The 17,082-nt window shown below is 39.0% G+C and overlaps 1 long non-coding RNA gene across 1 annotated transcript; it reads right to left on the minus strand.

Annotated features, from left to right (window-relative positions):
• Positions 1-5,305: 5,305 nt before the first annotated feature.
• On the minus strand, positions 5,306-9,598 carry LOC308387982. The gene is made up of 3 exons (XR_013970022.1): positions 9,317-9,598; positions 9,013-9,228; positions 5,306-5,698 (listed from the first exon to the last, which is right to left on the minus strand). It is a non-coding gene; the product is annotated as an uncharacterized lncRNA (long non-coding RNA).
• Positions 9,599-17,082: the final 7,484 nt, after the last annotated feature.

Genomic DNA, 17,082 nt, shown 5'->3' on the forward strand with positions numbered 1-17,082 from the left:
AGGTTCAACATGCCAGAGTTTCTTTACCACTTTCACTTGTGCTACTGGGATTCTACCTCTGTTAAAAAGCCATAACATAAAACATGCAGGTGTTGGTCATTACAGACACAATAGGAAAAGAAAAGAAGCAACTAATGTTATTATTAATATTTAATCAGTGTTGTGATTTTGTCATATGTTGCTTTCAGGGTCATGTGCTGGTGAATAATAACGAGACGGTGACTGGCCTGGTGACGAACAGCAGTATCAGGACTCTTCTCACCCGTGCATGTTTGAAGCAGGTCAACTACAGCCGTGACTGCGTCTCTGAGGTGTTACACTTTCAGCATTTGTACTGCATGCTGAGAAACACATGGAAGAATTTAATGCAGACGTGGCATTTTAATACAATTTCTGAAACTAAAAGCTATGAATTTAATTTATGAATCTAATTTTATTTAATTCTAGACAACTAAAAGCTTACTCAATTTCTCTTTCTGTTTTTCTGCTTAGGGGATACAACACACAACCAGTTGTTTCAGTGAGTATCTCTCTACCTGATTTTCTAGACATATAAATGTTTATTACCATTGATATAAAATGTTTTCTAACGCAAGAATATCTTGTGTTTACAGCAGGCTGCAGTGGAACTACTAACCCTCAGAAAAGTGAAGGTAAAACCACTACTTGTATGAAATTAGATTGCAGTTAGGTTTCGAGTTGTATCTTTAAACAGGTGTGAAAAGTTTACAAGAGATCCATCCATCCTCTTCCACTTATTCAATTCAGGGTCAGAAGTTGGCTGACAGCTTTTCACACTCATGTTCAGACCCATATGAGATAAAAACTGCTTTTAATGAAATTTCACACCTTCCTGCACATTCAGAGTCCCTGTTATTGTATGGTTATGCACAGTGTCCCCATGAGTCTCTGGCTCTCTTTTCATTCATAACTATCTGTTTAAAAGGTTAAAACATACTCACCAAGGTGACTAATTTCAGCTCAGCATTATGTGTTCTACATCCTGTCTTTGTTAGCATAAACTCTTGTCTCTAGTTACAGTGCAGTTTATAGTATCAACATCTGGGACTCTCTGCCAGATCAGCTCAGCTATTCATGTGTAAATAAACATAAAGGTGTAAATTAACAGTGTATGATTTCACTTTTAGTAAACCTGCCTCCTGGATATTGTTTATTGCCACTACTCTTAACGTGTGACGTGTGTCAGTGGTAAAATGAGTGTCAGTGAAACAAGAAGCAGATGGGTGGATTCAGGTGACAGCATGTCACAACAGGTTGAAGGTGTCTGACATTTAAACAGAAAGAAATCTGACATTTTAGTTTAGGTGTATGATCTTATAAAGATGAAGGATGGTAGAAAACTGTGTGTTAAGAACATGCAGCACCTTGAGGGAAATCTTCACCACCTTAAGATATCAAATACATAAAATTACCCTTTTTGTTTAGAGGTAGATGAAAAGTTTGGCTAGGAGGTATCAATCAGTTCACAATAGTGAATATGTGTATTTCCTAAAATGTTACAAGGCTAATTTGAGTGAAAAACACGATTTACTTTAGATTTAAATGATGCATGAATTGCACATCTTGGATCTTAGGGAAAGCAATTAACTGTCAAATTTATGTTAAATTAACATAAAATTAATAACAAACTCATTTTCTTTGCTTTTGCAGGTACACCTTCTCACCGCTGGAATACATTTATCACGGTCTTTATCATGGTTTTACAACTTCAGTGTTTGTCTGCAACCAGCTAGAAGATGGTTCCTCCAGTTTACCAGCTTTAACCCACATGGCAGCACGATCTGAAACTCCTGTCTTGCTGTTGTTCATACATCATTTGTTCCAGAAGAGAGTTTTATATAAAAAAAATAGGAATTTTTTTTTTGTTTGTTTCCCCTCAACATTTCAAAGCTAGGAGATCACAAATTGATTGGTCAGTTCCCACAGTATAGGGTTCACTTGGAAGAATTGAAGACGATTGATTAAGATATAGAAATTAATGTTTTTGGCGATTAGATGATCCATCAGGGCAGAACAGAATCCCAGCGGGATAGGATTTAGGTCAGGACCCCCCAGAGTCCAGACGCTGGTGGTGGTTAAGAGGAAGACTGGGGCTTGCATCAGCTCAGCTCAGCTGAGGTGGAAATGACGAGGGTGGGTGTTAGATTTGTATTGTTCATTGTCATTTATGCTTAGAAGTATATAATCATTTGTAGATTGAAAGAATGTCTCATCCTAGGAGGTCTGTAACAATTCTGTGTAGCATGAAGAGGGGGGTGCTTTCACTCCTCTACAGAGTGTTCTGGCATAGATCACACACCTCCTAGGAGAGGTCGTATCTTCTCTTGCTGATATATGGTATAGCAAACACACGTATATCTGTTTGAGTGTAAGAGCCTTTTGTTTAGAGGGACCGCTAGACTCCTGGCACCAGCTTTGGGGAGCCTTCATGGGGTCACACTCTGACCCCACACATACTTGCACAACGCACAGGCAAGGTACTCTTTGTGTGTGTATGAAACATCATATGTTAATGAACCTATGCATATTCATGTAACCACAATAAAACGAGTGCTATGGGGAACCTGGCTGAGAGTCTGACGGAGGTCAAGTGGGTGGAACGACACTTGGCTCCAGGCAGGTCTCCCTCATGCATGAGTAACACAAAGAACTTTGCCTACTAGTGTCTTACTTTTTGCTGTGTAGTAAATTGTCTTGAACGTTCCAGCGAATAGGTTTATGCTATGAACCTATCAGCGGGTTGCACGAAAAAGAGTCTGAAAGGGAGAATGACAGAGAGCACAGATTGAAACCATCTGAAGCAGAGGTTGAGGTTGACTAGAGTAATAATATCAGTATTGAACATTATGTTTTATACAGAAAAACAGAACACCCAGGAAAGTAGGCATATGAGAGATTACTGACCGTGCTTATTGAACTTAGACATAAGTGTCATTATGATGATGCAGGAAGAACACCAACACGGGGCTATTAGACCAACCATGAACAAAAATGGCATTTTCCATAAAACCTGCAAGACCCTGTTTTTGACAAGGGCCTACTATATGGTGCAGCCTAAAGGCAGAGTTGGGTTGCCGAGGCCAGAATGATTATCGGCCTTCTGCTCACAGGGTGGTGGGTGTTGGAGGACAACTGCTGATCCCAGTTAAAGCAATCAACATGTAAAGAGTACCTGACTTGTGGCATAACTGGCTCTGGCCTTGGAATGTATGTTTTATCCATGTTGCAAGTGGTACACTGGACTGTTTTGTCCTTCATTCTTTTATGATTGTACTAATAAAATATATTTTACAATTATTTTGGTTGTCATCTTTTGCCTACAGCTGAGATGGTTGCTCATACCTAGAATCTGTATAGTAAACAAGCAGAAACAAAAAAACAAAACAACATTAGGGGACGTTCAAGTTCATATGCATGTGAAGGCAGACAGCCCCATGAGAGTCTAGTTTAAGAGGCATTCTCAAAGACACATCACACATTATCACATGGCAGCTTCAGGAAATGATAAACACTGCTGAATAAAAATACATGAACTCACTGAGTGATTATTTGAGATCAGTTCATTTTTTGGCAACTTTTCAAATGGAAGCGCTGCAATTTCAGATCCATTTCTATGTTATAAATGACCTCAGTCTAATTTTCAGTGAGGGTATGGTGTCATATGGTCATGCCACTGTACTCTTCCTCTTCATGTTCACATCAGTTCTCCAAAATGCTCCAATAACACTAAATTACCTTGTCAGCAGCATGTTACGGACAGCTGCCACGTCCTCGAACGTCAAAACAAATAAGCTGAAAAGGAAGTTTTGCAAAATTGCTCAAAACAACTGCATTAAATGTGTCACATTTAAAATGACTTATGCTCCTGACTTCACAAAAAATACATGACAGTTGACTTCCCTGGAAAAAGCCTGGTGACTCAGCATTTAGCTCAGGTTGAGTTTATGTGTAGTTCGGAAGTAAAAGTAAGGACTGGCAGCATAACAATCAATACCTCTGAGAGTCTTAGACAAGCCCTTTGAAGTCAGTGGGTTTGCAAAAGGATTAGAATAATCAGTCTGTTAAAGTGACAGGTTTCAGACACGGGTCACTTTTTGGTGTACTCCATTTTTGGACATTTTATTATACCTAAAGGGAGCATGGCTCCAGATTCATTTTTAAATTAGACTTCAAACTTCAAGTCTTGCTGCATGAGCTGACCCCAAAATCATCCCTTTTGTATGTTGCTTGAGCTCGGGCTGCTGTGAGACCTGGTCTGCACTGGTGGGGACACTAAAAAGGTAGCTATGCAGGGACAGTGCTTCCAAAATGAATGAAACAGGCATGACAGAGGAAAAATAACTACACCCAACTTTCATCAAAATGGTCATTCTTTTTTTTTTTCAACCTATTCAGAATGAAAACATTGCAGTTAACTTTAAAGTTGCTAAGATGTTCAGTAAGATGACATGCAGCAGCAGCAGCTTACAACTGTAGTGAATTTATGACATGAAAGTTTGGCTGGAGCTCAACAAGGGAGCCAGATTACCCTTACCAGTGGAGAGCTGCGCCGCTGCATGATATTACCATTTTTTTTGACAAAGGGAAGCAATTAATCCTTTCTAAGTGAACAAATCACAAAAGTGCTTTTCCTGGGAAAAGCTCTCTGAGTTCCAGGGAACAGGATCGTCAGGGAGACGACACAAAGACATTGTGTCTGTTTCACTTCCCATTTTTATGAGGTATCTTAGAGGTTTTAGTTAAATTGTATTGTAATGGTGTCATGATCCAGGTGAGCACCTGGTGTTTTTCCACTGCCCTCCTGTGCTCTCCTGTGTCTGCCTTGTGGGCAGAGCCTTGATTCTTCACCTGTGCTGCTCACTTGATATCCATTGACGGCAATCAGCGAGGCTGTGCTTAAGACCTGCGCTGTCATCACTTCTCTGCCATTTTTTTTCTTCTTTCACTTCTGCTTATCATACCTTATGCTTTCTCACACTTCACATTGTGTTCTTGTTTCTGTTTGCTCATTTGTTTTTTTCTTTCCATTTAGGCCCTGAGGGCCAGTCACTGCAGATTTCCCACTGTTGTCAAATGCTTTCCTGTAGGGGATTCTCTATGACATTGCTGGGTTTTGAATTGGGATTATGCAGATAAAACTGAATTAAAACAGGACTAAGCCACACTTACACTGATCTTAGATTTCAACAAGATATATAAACAAACTAAGAGTTATAACATGATATTGAGCCTGATTTAAGTTACTATAAACTCTTTGGTCCTTTACTGGTTCACAACTCTTTATTGAAAAGCCCAGTCATTAGTTAAAGCATACTGTACATGTGACAAAAAATGTTACGCATGAGCAGAAAGAAAGAAGCCATGACTCATGAGGGTAAAAAGATGTTACTCACAAAAACAGTCAAAGACATTCTTAAATAATAATGGCTGCAACTTCCTTTCACATACTGTACATTTCTCCAAAAGACAACCATAATTTTAATAAGGAAAACAACTTGAGCGGCTGTTTAAATTGACACTAAACTGTAGGAAGGTTTTTCAGATTCACTTATGTTGGGTACATCTCTAGTGCAGTTTAGTTCCTTGAGTCTTTTTCTTCCTTTCTTCCTTATTGCCTCCTTTGTTGTGTTGTCTTCAAGGGTGTGTCTCCCCTCGGGTCCATGCAGGACTCCACACCCTGAACGGGAGAGAAAATATATTCCAATCACTTCTTCTAAATGCTCCACTTACAGTTACTGACTTTATGTCACTAGCATTTTTTTTAAAAGTGTTGCCATGACATCAGACAAGAAGCGAAGTTGCGTAAACAAACTGCATGAATGGTTCATATGACCTTTAGGTAAATTCCATTTTGATTGTCTTAAAAATAGAAGGAGGTTGTATAAGGGTGTGAAGTAAACACCTTTTTTTTTGATTATGTGTTTGCAAACTGGAAGTTTGCTTCTTTTGAATCCTTTTGCCTTGGGAATTGATACTGTTATATAAAAATATAAGAGAAGCTTCCAGGACCTTGTTGAATCTATGCCATGAAGAATTAAGACAGAAAAAGGGGATCTATTAGGTTTATTAGCAAGATAAACCTAAACTGAATTTGATGTTAGCAAATCACAGCCAGCAATGATTTACTTTAGAGAGATAACTCCTGCTCCCTCTCACATACTGCATTGACATGTACTGTAGTACAGCCTTTCACAAAACAGCCACAACCATAGTGTATTTTTTTCTTTTTAAAAAAGAAAATTAAAGAATATATGTGTTTAAATATGTGTTTATTAGATGACCTGTGTAAGAAACACAATATTTTCTGAAATATCTGAAACTTTTTCTGAAATGGAACATTAATTGAAAATGGGCTGAATGTTATGTTTTTGAGAAATATGTAGGACTGCTTTCTTCCATTTGCGCAACATCTCTAAAATTAGAAATATCCTGTCTCAGAGTGACGCTGACAAACTAGTTCGTACATTTATTACTTCCAGGTTGGACTACTGTAATTCATTATTATCAGGAAGTCCTAAAACTTGCTGAAAAGCCTTCAGCTAATCCAAAATGCTGCAGCAAGAGTACTGACAGGGACTAGAAAGAGAGAGCAGATTTCTCCAGTATTGGCTTCCTTCCATTGTCTCCCTGTCAAATCCAGAATTGAATTCAAAATTCAAAGGTCTTAAATAATCAGGCCCCATCTTATCTTAATGACCTTGTAGTACCACATCACCCTATTAGAGCACTTCACTCTCGCCCTGCAGGCCTACTTGTTGTTCCTAGAGTATTTAAAAGTAGAATGGGAGGGAGAGCCTTCAGTTTTCAGGCCCCTCTTCTGCAGTTCCAGCTTCCAGTTTGGATTCGGGAAACAGACACTATCTCTACTTTCAAGATTAGGCTTAAAACATTACTTTTTGCTAAAGCATATAGTTAGGACTGGACCAGGTTACCCTGAATCCTCCCTTAGTTATGCTGCAATAGGTGTAGGCTGCCGGGGATTCCCATGATGCATTGAGTTTTTCCTTTTCAGTCACCTTTCTCACTCACTGTATGTTAATAGACCTCTCTGCATTGAATCGTACTTGTTATTAATCTCTTTCTCTCTTCCACAGCATGTCTTCCATCCTGTTTTCCTTCTCTCACCCCAACTGGTCGCAGCAGATGGCCCCGGCCCTCCCTGATGCTGGTTCTGCTGGAGGTTTCTTCCTGTTAAAAGGGAGTTTTTCCTTCCCACTGTCGCCAAAGTGCTTGCTCATAGGGGGTCATTTGATTGTTGGGTTTTTCTCTGTATCTATTATTATAGGGTCTATCTTATAATATAAACCGCCTTGAGGTGACTGTTGTTGTGATTTGGTGCTATAAAAATTGAATTGAATTGAACTGAGGGGGTGATGACTCATGATGTGGTGGTTTTGTTTTCAATGGGAATTGTAAAGCTTAGTTTGGAGACTCAAATGAAATACTGACATATAAGTAACATCAGTGGCCTCTCAGTCAAATTGGAATGTCAAAATGGTTTCTGTAGGGTGTCAAGCTACACATCAAAAGTGACATAAATGAGAACAACAGCTGTGAACAATAAATTGATTTAGATAAAAAGAAACAGAAAATAATCTCATGTTGCTAAACTGTCATAAACTGTTGTCATGGCATCAGATAAACAAACAGACATGTAATGCCTGGGTGACTCATCATTCACCTTATAGTTTGTGTATACTTTGAAGCTTCAAAGTGTGTTTGGAGTCATCTTTGTGTTATGCTGTATTGAACAAATATCTTCTTTCTAAACCTACATAAATGAATAGAATGATTTAAGCTGTTATCACGTCTAAGCAAGTCTGATGTAAACAGACTGTTCTTATAAAGCGCTTTTCTACTTTATCTGAGCACTCAAAGTGCTTCAGACAACCATTCACACACATTCACATTGCTTCCTATTTAACATTCACATGCATTCATACTCCAGTGGATGCATTGGATTAGTAACCATGGGGTTAATATCTTGTCCAAGCATATTTGGCATAAATACAGACCGGAGCAGACAGAAGTTGGTGAACTGCTCAACCACCTGAGCTACAGCCACCTTGATGTCAGACTTAACCAGTCCAGCAAGTTTTTAGATTTGTCCCCCATAACTCAGGCATGCCTCTTGTCTTTGGGTAACCACACCCAAAACCACAACATAATCCTAAATTAGCGCACTCTTTCTATCTCTTTGTCTCAGGTGCTCAGTTCAAATTGTCCAAATCTTAACAAAAGGATTAGAAATAGTTGCTCTTGGCTTTTAGCACTAAGTAACTTTAGAAAGTGTAGAAGTGCATCTTATGCGGGTCCTTATCATTGGTTTAACACTAAAGTGACTGTTCAGTGGTTTAAAAACAGTACTTTCCTGTTGTGCAATGTAGCAACACACTTCAAAGTACTTTGTATCTATTGTTTTTAAAGACCAGGGTTTTGCATTTTATGTTGTTCTAAATTCAACTGTACAATAGTGTAAAAAAGGCTGAAACAAACCTTTTTTTTTGTTATAAGGATTTGTGGTTTTTTTAAACAAGCTTAAATATTGCAACTAGCTTTGCTTTGCTGGAACTTGAAGTCAACTTGATGCTGATGCTGATGTGACGCAGTTACTGGAAAACTTCAGACTTCTGGGAAAAAGAGAACCAAATTGCTACAGTTGCTGAATCAGTGTTTGTTTGCTTTTTTGTGTGTGTGCATGCTAATGTCTCTCTAAAGCACTTTGAATCACCTTGTTGTTGAATTGTGCTATACAAATAAACTTGCCTTGCCTTGTCTAAGCTATATGTTAATTATTACTGCACGATTGCAAGAATGAGCAATTGTCTGAGTCACCTTTAAACACGTAAGTCCTTATCATTACAAGGGTAGTGATTAAATGTATATTATTATGTATGATAAAAATCTTATAGGTGTGTGTGTGTGTGTGTGTGTGTTTGTGTGTGTGAGTGTGTGTGGGCGCGCCAACACGTGCCAACAATAACTACTTACTCAGGTGTTGTTAGGAAAACTGCACGGATGGATTTAGTGGCAGAAACACACACGGGCACAAGAGAGTTGTGATGCAAGTTTATCTACAATGATGGGGAATATTTACAAGGGAGGGGGCTATATACAGTGACAAATAAAAATGTGCAAGGAGAGCAAAGCCGAAGAGATGAGACAGAGCCAAGGTATGTGGGTGGGCAGATGACGCACCGGAGCTACCTGAAAACGAGGGACAAACAGAGTTTACGGAGTAACGTCGACAGCCGAGATTTAAACTAAAGTGGACGGAGAGAGTTGGAGAGCTTACTTGAAACACAAAACTACAGCTGTAGCAGTGATCACAGACTGGTGTAACGTAGCTCTCCGTCAGGGATCCACAGTAGCCAACACAAAGAAACTAGGCAGGCGAGCAGGCAGCGGAACAGGCTAAAACAAAGTAGAAGCAGGCAGAAGATGGATCCTAAAAACATGCAGCTCAATAGCGTGGAATCAGCAGATTCAGCTTGCACAAACACGTTACCACTTGTGACAGCGACAATACTCCGACACCAGACGTCCGTGACTCAGCTCCATAAAAGCGCTCACTGATGACGTCCGATGCGCCGCAGGTGTGCCGGAATGCCATCAAGCCCCGCCTCACCTACCTATGCCAAAAAGGAAAACAAAAACCAAACAACAACAATACACCTACCCACCACCTCCTAACAGGTGTGAGTTAATTGATTATGTTAAAGTGTCATACCTGCAGCAGGGTTTAATGAGACAATTAAAAGATGTGTAGGCAGATGAGTAAATAGAATGAAGAATATGCACTATATGTCTCCCATGGATCCCTTAAACATTGTAACCAACATATGTAATCATCTGGAAACAAAAATCTCATTGACAATAGATGTTTTTATGCAAACCTGTTTGCAAAGTCTGCCTGAAGTTACCACCACTTCACTTCGTGGTTTTTGTAATATCGACTGAAATACCAGCTTCTTTGAAATTGAATGCCTTTCCCCCAATCCCTTCTAATTTACGGGAAATGTGATAAGACACGAAAGCTGCAAACAGATATTCTGACTTATTGAGCAAGCAGAACTTGTGTAAAAGTTTCAGTGGTTTCTGTGAACCACAGAACCCATATCTCTATGATCATTTTTTCTCTCAGTGTGTCCTCACACAAAAAAACATATCACTGAGTCAAGTGCCTTATGCTCTTTCACAGACCAGTATGTCACTTCTAGGTCGTTATCATGCAAACCACTTCACTGAAATGTTTCATTTACAATAAATTGCCACAATTCTTGTCAGGTCACTTGTGGTAAAAGGTGGCTCTAGAGAGCACAGCCAGGGTTAAACCTGCAGTAAACGGGAAACCACATGACATGTAATTTAATACCCCTCCAAAAGTCTGTTTAGCTTCCTTGGAAGAGGAAATACAAAAAAAAAAAAAAAAAAAAGTTTGATGTTGTTCTGAGGTGCTTTATCGTGAGTCTTCAATGACTTTCCACAAAGTAAATCTTCTAAATCCTCTGAAGTTCAAGACTTTTTCAGGCATTGGATTGAATCTGCTAAAATGAATGGATTTAAATATTGTTTTTTTATAGGTATTATTTATAGAATGAATGTAGAATGGCTGAACTAAAAGAATAAACCTTGTCTTAATGTTTTAAGGGGTGGAAATTCCCCTAAAGGGAGCACTGTGCTTTTGAAAGTTCTAAAAGTTAAGTTTTTCTAAAAAGCTCCAGGTTCTGTACTGATTATCAGATGTTGGACTATGCTTATTGTCTCACCATCTGTGAGTGAACTGGTGGTTGCAAACCAGTTTTGTGTGTGCGAGGGGTGGTGAAAGAGCATAACGTTGGTTTTATGCATCGGTTCCTGCAAGCCAAATGAGGTTTTTCATTTCAGAGGCAAGAAAAGCAACTGTGACTTTACCACAGATTGTTTATGTATGAGTCATTTATGCATCATCTATTGTGAAAGGAAAAGTTGGTGAACTAATTTAATGATCCTAAAATTTGGGGGAAGAGTTTATCCATAAACTCAGCAGGTTTCCAAGGTGTCCAGCTGGTCACATGAAAAGGAAGGTCAACGAGTTGGATCCATAGCCTCAGTGTAAGGTTCACTAGGAGTTAGTTTGTACTTTCTTTTTTTCTTTTTTTTTTTCTTTGTTTCTGTTGGGTATTTTTTAGCCTCTGGGGTGTATTTTATTAAGATATTTGGCTAGTGTGCTCACAGATTTTTGGTAGACCAGTCTAACTGGAAGGCTGACTAAAAGATAAAAATTACACAACTCCCCATGTGTGATTTATGCCACTTCGGTAACAGTCAGTCACGTCTGCTTTGACTGAAGCCACAGCGCAACAACAAGCAGGTAAACATGGTTCATTGTTTGTGATTTGTTTGTTATGAGAGCATACAGCACTGTGATACAGCACTGAGGAATCTACTCAAGGAAATTATCCTGAGGTCAACGGAATAATTACAAGAAGAACACGGGCCCTGTTCCATAAATAGTAACAGTATTTGAGCTTTGGTACTGTTTTTCACTGCGATGATTGTATGCAAGTGGAGGTTTCCTTAATCCGTCTTGTACCGCTCTAAGATTGTATTGTTACTCTCTTTGCAAAGTTTCCCAAATTAGATACTGTCACTTAGCAAGGGATTTTCTCTTATTTGAAAGAAAAAAGCCTTGATTTATGGTAGTGTTGCTTAAAATATACTGTAAAACTGATTCCTGTGAACAGCAGTAACACATTGTAATGTGTGGTCATATTATGTGATACTTTTTTTTTGTCTTGTGTAAGTTTTTCATGTGTAACTTTGCTAAATAAGGGCCTTAATTTTCACATGCAGTCCATATAACTGACATACCAAGTGAAGTACAAATGTTGGGTGTGCCAATTCTGTTTGTCTTTTCTCTAAACTTTTGCATAGCATGCATCCTTTGCATAGAAGTAAGCTAACGAGTTCACACAGGCTGCTTTGAGTGCCTTCAAAATAACTGTCCACAGTTGTTATATTAATTCTCTTAGTTCTGCCATGTTTGTGCAGAGTTGTCCTGTCAACCTATGTGAAAAAAGAGTGTAACTATTACCTCCGAGCAACCGTAATGACATCGGTAACTTTAAAATGCATTTGGAACAATTGAATGTGTAAAAAAAAGGAGACTTTGCAGAAGTGAGATAGGAAAAAACATTACCTATTGTCTTTCAGGTTCTGCTGGCAGCCAGCTCAGTAGGGGCCTGTTACAACAGCATTGAGAAATTAGAGCGCTGATCTTATCTGCAAATTCCATCTATCACATGACATCTCTAAACATTTCATTTTATCATCAGCTTTGATGTGTTAAATTTAAATACATTTTAGATCACATTTTGGCTTTAGAACTTCATCAAATTTGTCTTTATGAAACCTATCAAAACCAGTGCACATGTGGTGTTCTTGGTCAATATAACCTCCTGTTATCATTGTAGGCAATGTTGGGCCAAAAGCATGACATCCCACAAGATGTCAGTAAAGCCTCAGATATCTTATCGGCTTCACCAGAAAGTGTGCTTTTCACAAGAAGTGAATAGTTCTGCTTCTTTGCTCTTTAATGCACTGGCTCATAAATATAAATAATTGATTCTACAGAATTCATCATCATAATGTCAATACAAATGAAACATAAATATGTGGAAGTGCTAGACTATGACGGTACAGAGAGTGAAAGCACATCAATATGTATTTACAATTGTTTGTGAAACCTCAACAGTTTCTAACAGAAAGCGATGATATTTCCTGGGTGTGTATGCCAACGTGTCCTTTTTTCTTTTGCTGCTGTTAAATTTTACGGTAAACAACAACTCATCACTTTTACTTTCAGTTTGAAGTAAGAGTACAGAAACGGGGATTTTGAACACACTAATTTGTGTTTGGTTTTGTGGTTAGTGCCTTGGTCTCATTTCATGGGTTGTAAAACTTGCATTTCATGCTCTGCTCAGTTTTACTAAACAGTGACTGCAGACGAGGTTAAACTGGCCATGTTTTTGTATCCAGTGCTGAAGTGTACACCGAATGCTACTAACAATTACACATCTCTGTTTGCATGCCAAACCCTTACCTTGCTGTGGAGTCTTAAACCTAAAACTGGCCTTTGAAGGGGTGTGAAGGAACTGTCATCGCTCTGATGGTCTAAAAGTGTTTCTCACAAAAACAGGTGGACATGTTTTGTTTCTAGTGGTTTCCTATGACAAACTCCAGCTCACTGTCTGCTCTTTCACGCTATATCAAACATATAGTGAGCTTATCCGTTTAGCTGTCATCTTCTCAAAAGTGTCATAAAAGCCATGACATCTGAGAAAATGGGTTACAAAGTAGATTAATGGGATGTGTGTTTTTCATTAAGTTCCATCTGTTTCCACTTTACAAAAAAGACATTGAATGGGATCACCCTGGAATTTTCCCAAGTACACACACAATTATTAGTTTTGTACACACTGTTAAATAGCTGCACATTGTACCATCATTCAGGACACATTTCTGACTCATTTTCCATCTGGACACAACACCCATCCTGCAGATGACTCTCCGAGCCGCAGAGCTGTCAATCACTTCCAGCTTTGGTTGTGGCTCCAGCTCTCTGGCCCTTTGCCGCGTCAGCTTACCATCACCTCCCCTCAGGCAGCAAAACCAATTAGTGCCTGATAGTAAAGCAGAGACCTTCTCTACAAACTTCTGAGCTCAGTTTTATTTTCTGTCTCTCTGTGGCCACAAAAACAATTTCCACCACTGACCCGAAGCATCAGAGGTCGAATGAAGAGATTTGCTAAGATATAATAATCTTTTCTTTGCTTCACTTTTTGTGGAAAAATAAGCTGTGGATGGTGGTTCTAAGAGACTCTGCTCGTATCCCTGTGTGCATTTTAAAGTTACTCTGCATGTCTTTAGAATCTGGGCGTGTTTGCATTGCAAAACTTTCCCCCCCCCAGTCTTCTTTATCAAGATGAAACCAAACAATAGCCCTTGTGAATCTGATGTCTTTATCAACATGCATTTGCATCTAAAAAGTGCTTTTTGTTTTCCTTGTGAATAATCATGGTGTGTTTTTTGCATTGGGCTGACAGGACAAGACTGTCTACTGCAAATGGTAACAAAAGGAAACATTGCCTTTTAATGTCTGTGGCTAGAGCATCTAATCATGAGTTCCCCACAACTCTTACTTAAACACTAAGCTGGTAATTAAGGCCAATCTATCACAGCACTTTGTAGAGTGATTTCAGTCACAAAAGGCTAAGAAGAGAGACAGGATTTTTTGATCATCTGCATTAATATTTGTATTTTTCCCATTTTGCGTCACTTTGTATTTCACTGAGAGGCTTCAGGATGAGGAAGATGGCCAGTGCTTACAGATAAGGAGCCCTGGAGGTTATTCGGAGTATCTGTATATACTACATGTCAGCTTGGACATCCACACATTTGTCATTTCGGCAGCTCTATGGTAGGGAAAGGTTCATAGTTATAGTTTGTAATAATGATGATAGCTTGAGAGAGGCCAAAGGTCAAATTTGTATATAGCAAATGGATCCTGCAGAATAAATATGTGGGCCAGGGATAACTAACATATACTGCCTGTAATAACCATCAGACGTGACGAAAGCTGTTTTGGTTGCTCCCTTGGATCTGCATGTTTTATTTGGCCCACACTCCTTCTGACACAGCCTTCCCACTTATTGAGGTCTGGGACCAGCACTAGGAGTACAATAGCTTGGTGAATGTGAATGTGTTAACCACTGCACCATGGAGCCACAAGGATATATCAGATACAGTGATTTTACAGGTCAGAAAGACACTTCCATTGATCAACACTATAATACAACTAACTTCAGCTGTTCACCTTATCACAGTGACAGGAGTTTAATTCTATTTATGCTATTAAATGCAACCTCAATGCACTGATCCAATCATCATCTTGTTGTGTTTGTATGACCACCCTAACCTCTCTCTCACGTCTCTGATATATTCTCAGTGCTGATTGATTGACGAAGGCTCACCGTATGAATACAAACCCGTAGACTGCAGAGCATTAAGATCGCAAGCTGGCTTCTTGGTCCCTCTCTTCTCCTCCCTTGCCTCCATCACCACTGACTTTATCTCTCTGTTGCTTTTAAATCTTTTGTTTATTGAGTATAGGATGAGTTGGGAGTTACCGGCAGTATTTTTGCCTTTGTTTTTCGAGTAGTCTAGTTTACCTGAGCTAGTTTAGGCGAGAAGCCTGAATCCAACAACCCAATGTGCGGTTGGTTCATGGTTTTGTTGAGCTTAGGTTCTTGGGTTTTCCTTGTATTTTGGCTTATTTCTGTGGTTTATCTTGTTTCTGTTTAGCTCTCCTGAAAATTCCCTGTTCTCCCTGTTGATGGGGTGTGTTTTTCGACTGTTACCTTGTGCCTTTTGTATGGACATAATTGATAAATTATTAAATATCTTTGATGGTACTTTCATTCCTCCAGCCAGCTTCATTTCACTGACTGATGGATGGAATCCAGTTTAAAAATTTTAGGTTTGTCATTTTGTTTGTCACCAGGGAGGGGTGGATTTGTCTGATAAGTCACTACTGTATGAATATAGAATAGGTTAATCCCCAGGTCTTTCACAACTCACCCAGCAGGTTTAGAGCACTTTGGCACTGCTTAAGCTTTCATAAACAGAAGCGACGTTCCATTTATAGAATTAGAAAGTCATTGTCCATATCCCTTTGAAATTACTCCAAATGAAGGCCACTAGGCATAAAAATTAGGATATGAGTATATTACTGAAATATAGAAAAAACAACAACAACGCCTACAAGGTCTCAGGAACATTAATTTGAGTAGACTGGATATATGTTGGTACATGAGTATATTTTAGCTGTCCTGGGGCAAGTAGGAGTCTGCGTGTTTTTACAGGTTGGCAGTGTGATACATTGCAAATATCCCATCTATGGACAATTTAGAATCAACATTAACTATGGGAGGAAGGGGAGTACCTGGAGAGAATCCATGCAAGCACGGGGAGAATTCTACACATAATTGCCCAAGCTGACCTGGCAAGTCCAATAAAATGAAGCATCTATAATAACCACTGCACCAATGTCTTAAGGTGAAAAGCAGAAGAAAATGGGCTGAATCATATGTGCAATTACAACTTGAATTTTATTGAAAGAAGGAAATCTGAAGGAAAAAGTATTCTAAAGAATGCACACACAGACAGGACAGAACAAACGGAGGATTGCAGCTTGATCTCAGCTGTAGAACAAAGGAAAGATAAATTAAAGTGAACCAAGAGGCTGAATCATCAATCTCTGCAGTGAAACAACAAGAAAGAGATTCAAGAGTACAGAGAAAAAGTGGCAGACAAAGGGTGACAGAGAAAGAAGGAGATGAGAGCTGTCGAGGTAGACAAAGACGGACCTTTACTGTCTGTCCCGTCCGTCTCATCACAGCTTCCTTTCTTAAGAAATCCTGAAAAAAGGGAATGCCAGCATGACTTTCACAGCTGTCAGAAACATATTCGGTAAAGTTTATGATTCATGTATGCGTCAGATGCACACAGAAGAGTCAGTGTTCATTAGCCTGTGGGTATAATGTCATTCTTTTAGACTTTGGTAAGACTTGCTTATAAAGTTTGGTTATTCGCCAAATGTCAGCGTTATTTGTCATCATTGTAACTGAAATACATTTGCCTTGCCATTTATGTTTTAAATATCTTTATTTTGTCTCTGAACAACACACTCAGCACAAGCATAATTATGACATAACCTTTACGATGAAAGAAATGTCTTGGTTGTCCAAATTCTCAGGTTATGCAGCTGAAAGTGTAATATTTTTGAGAAGATACGTTATCACCTTAGTGGCCAAAATAACCAGCAGGTGTTTAATGAGATCTGCCCGAGAGATCTGGTGACCATTGTCAAGGTATTTAGAAAATAAGGAACAAAATGAAAGTCCAAATGAGTCCAAAACACGGAAAAATAAAGTCAAAATGCACTTTTTAATGGTAGGAAAATGGTTCACACAAATGCCAAGATAACAGGGTCAAAAGACACAGCTGGGGAAACCAGAC

Source organism: Rhamphochromis sp. 'chilingali', assembly GCF_963969265.1.
Source record: "Rhamphochromis sp. 'chilingali' genome assembly, chromosome: 20".
Taxonomy (NCBI): Eukaryota; Metazoa; Chordata; class Actinopteri; order Cichliformes; family Cichlidae; genus Rhamphochromis; species Rhamphochromis sp. 'chilingali'.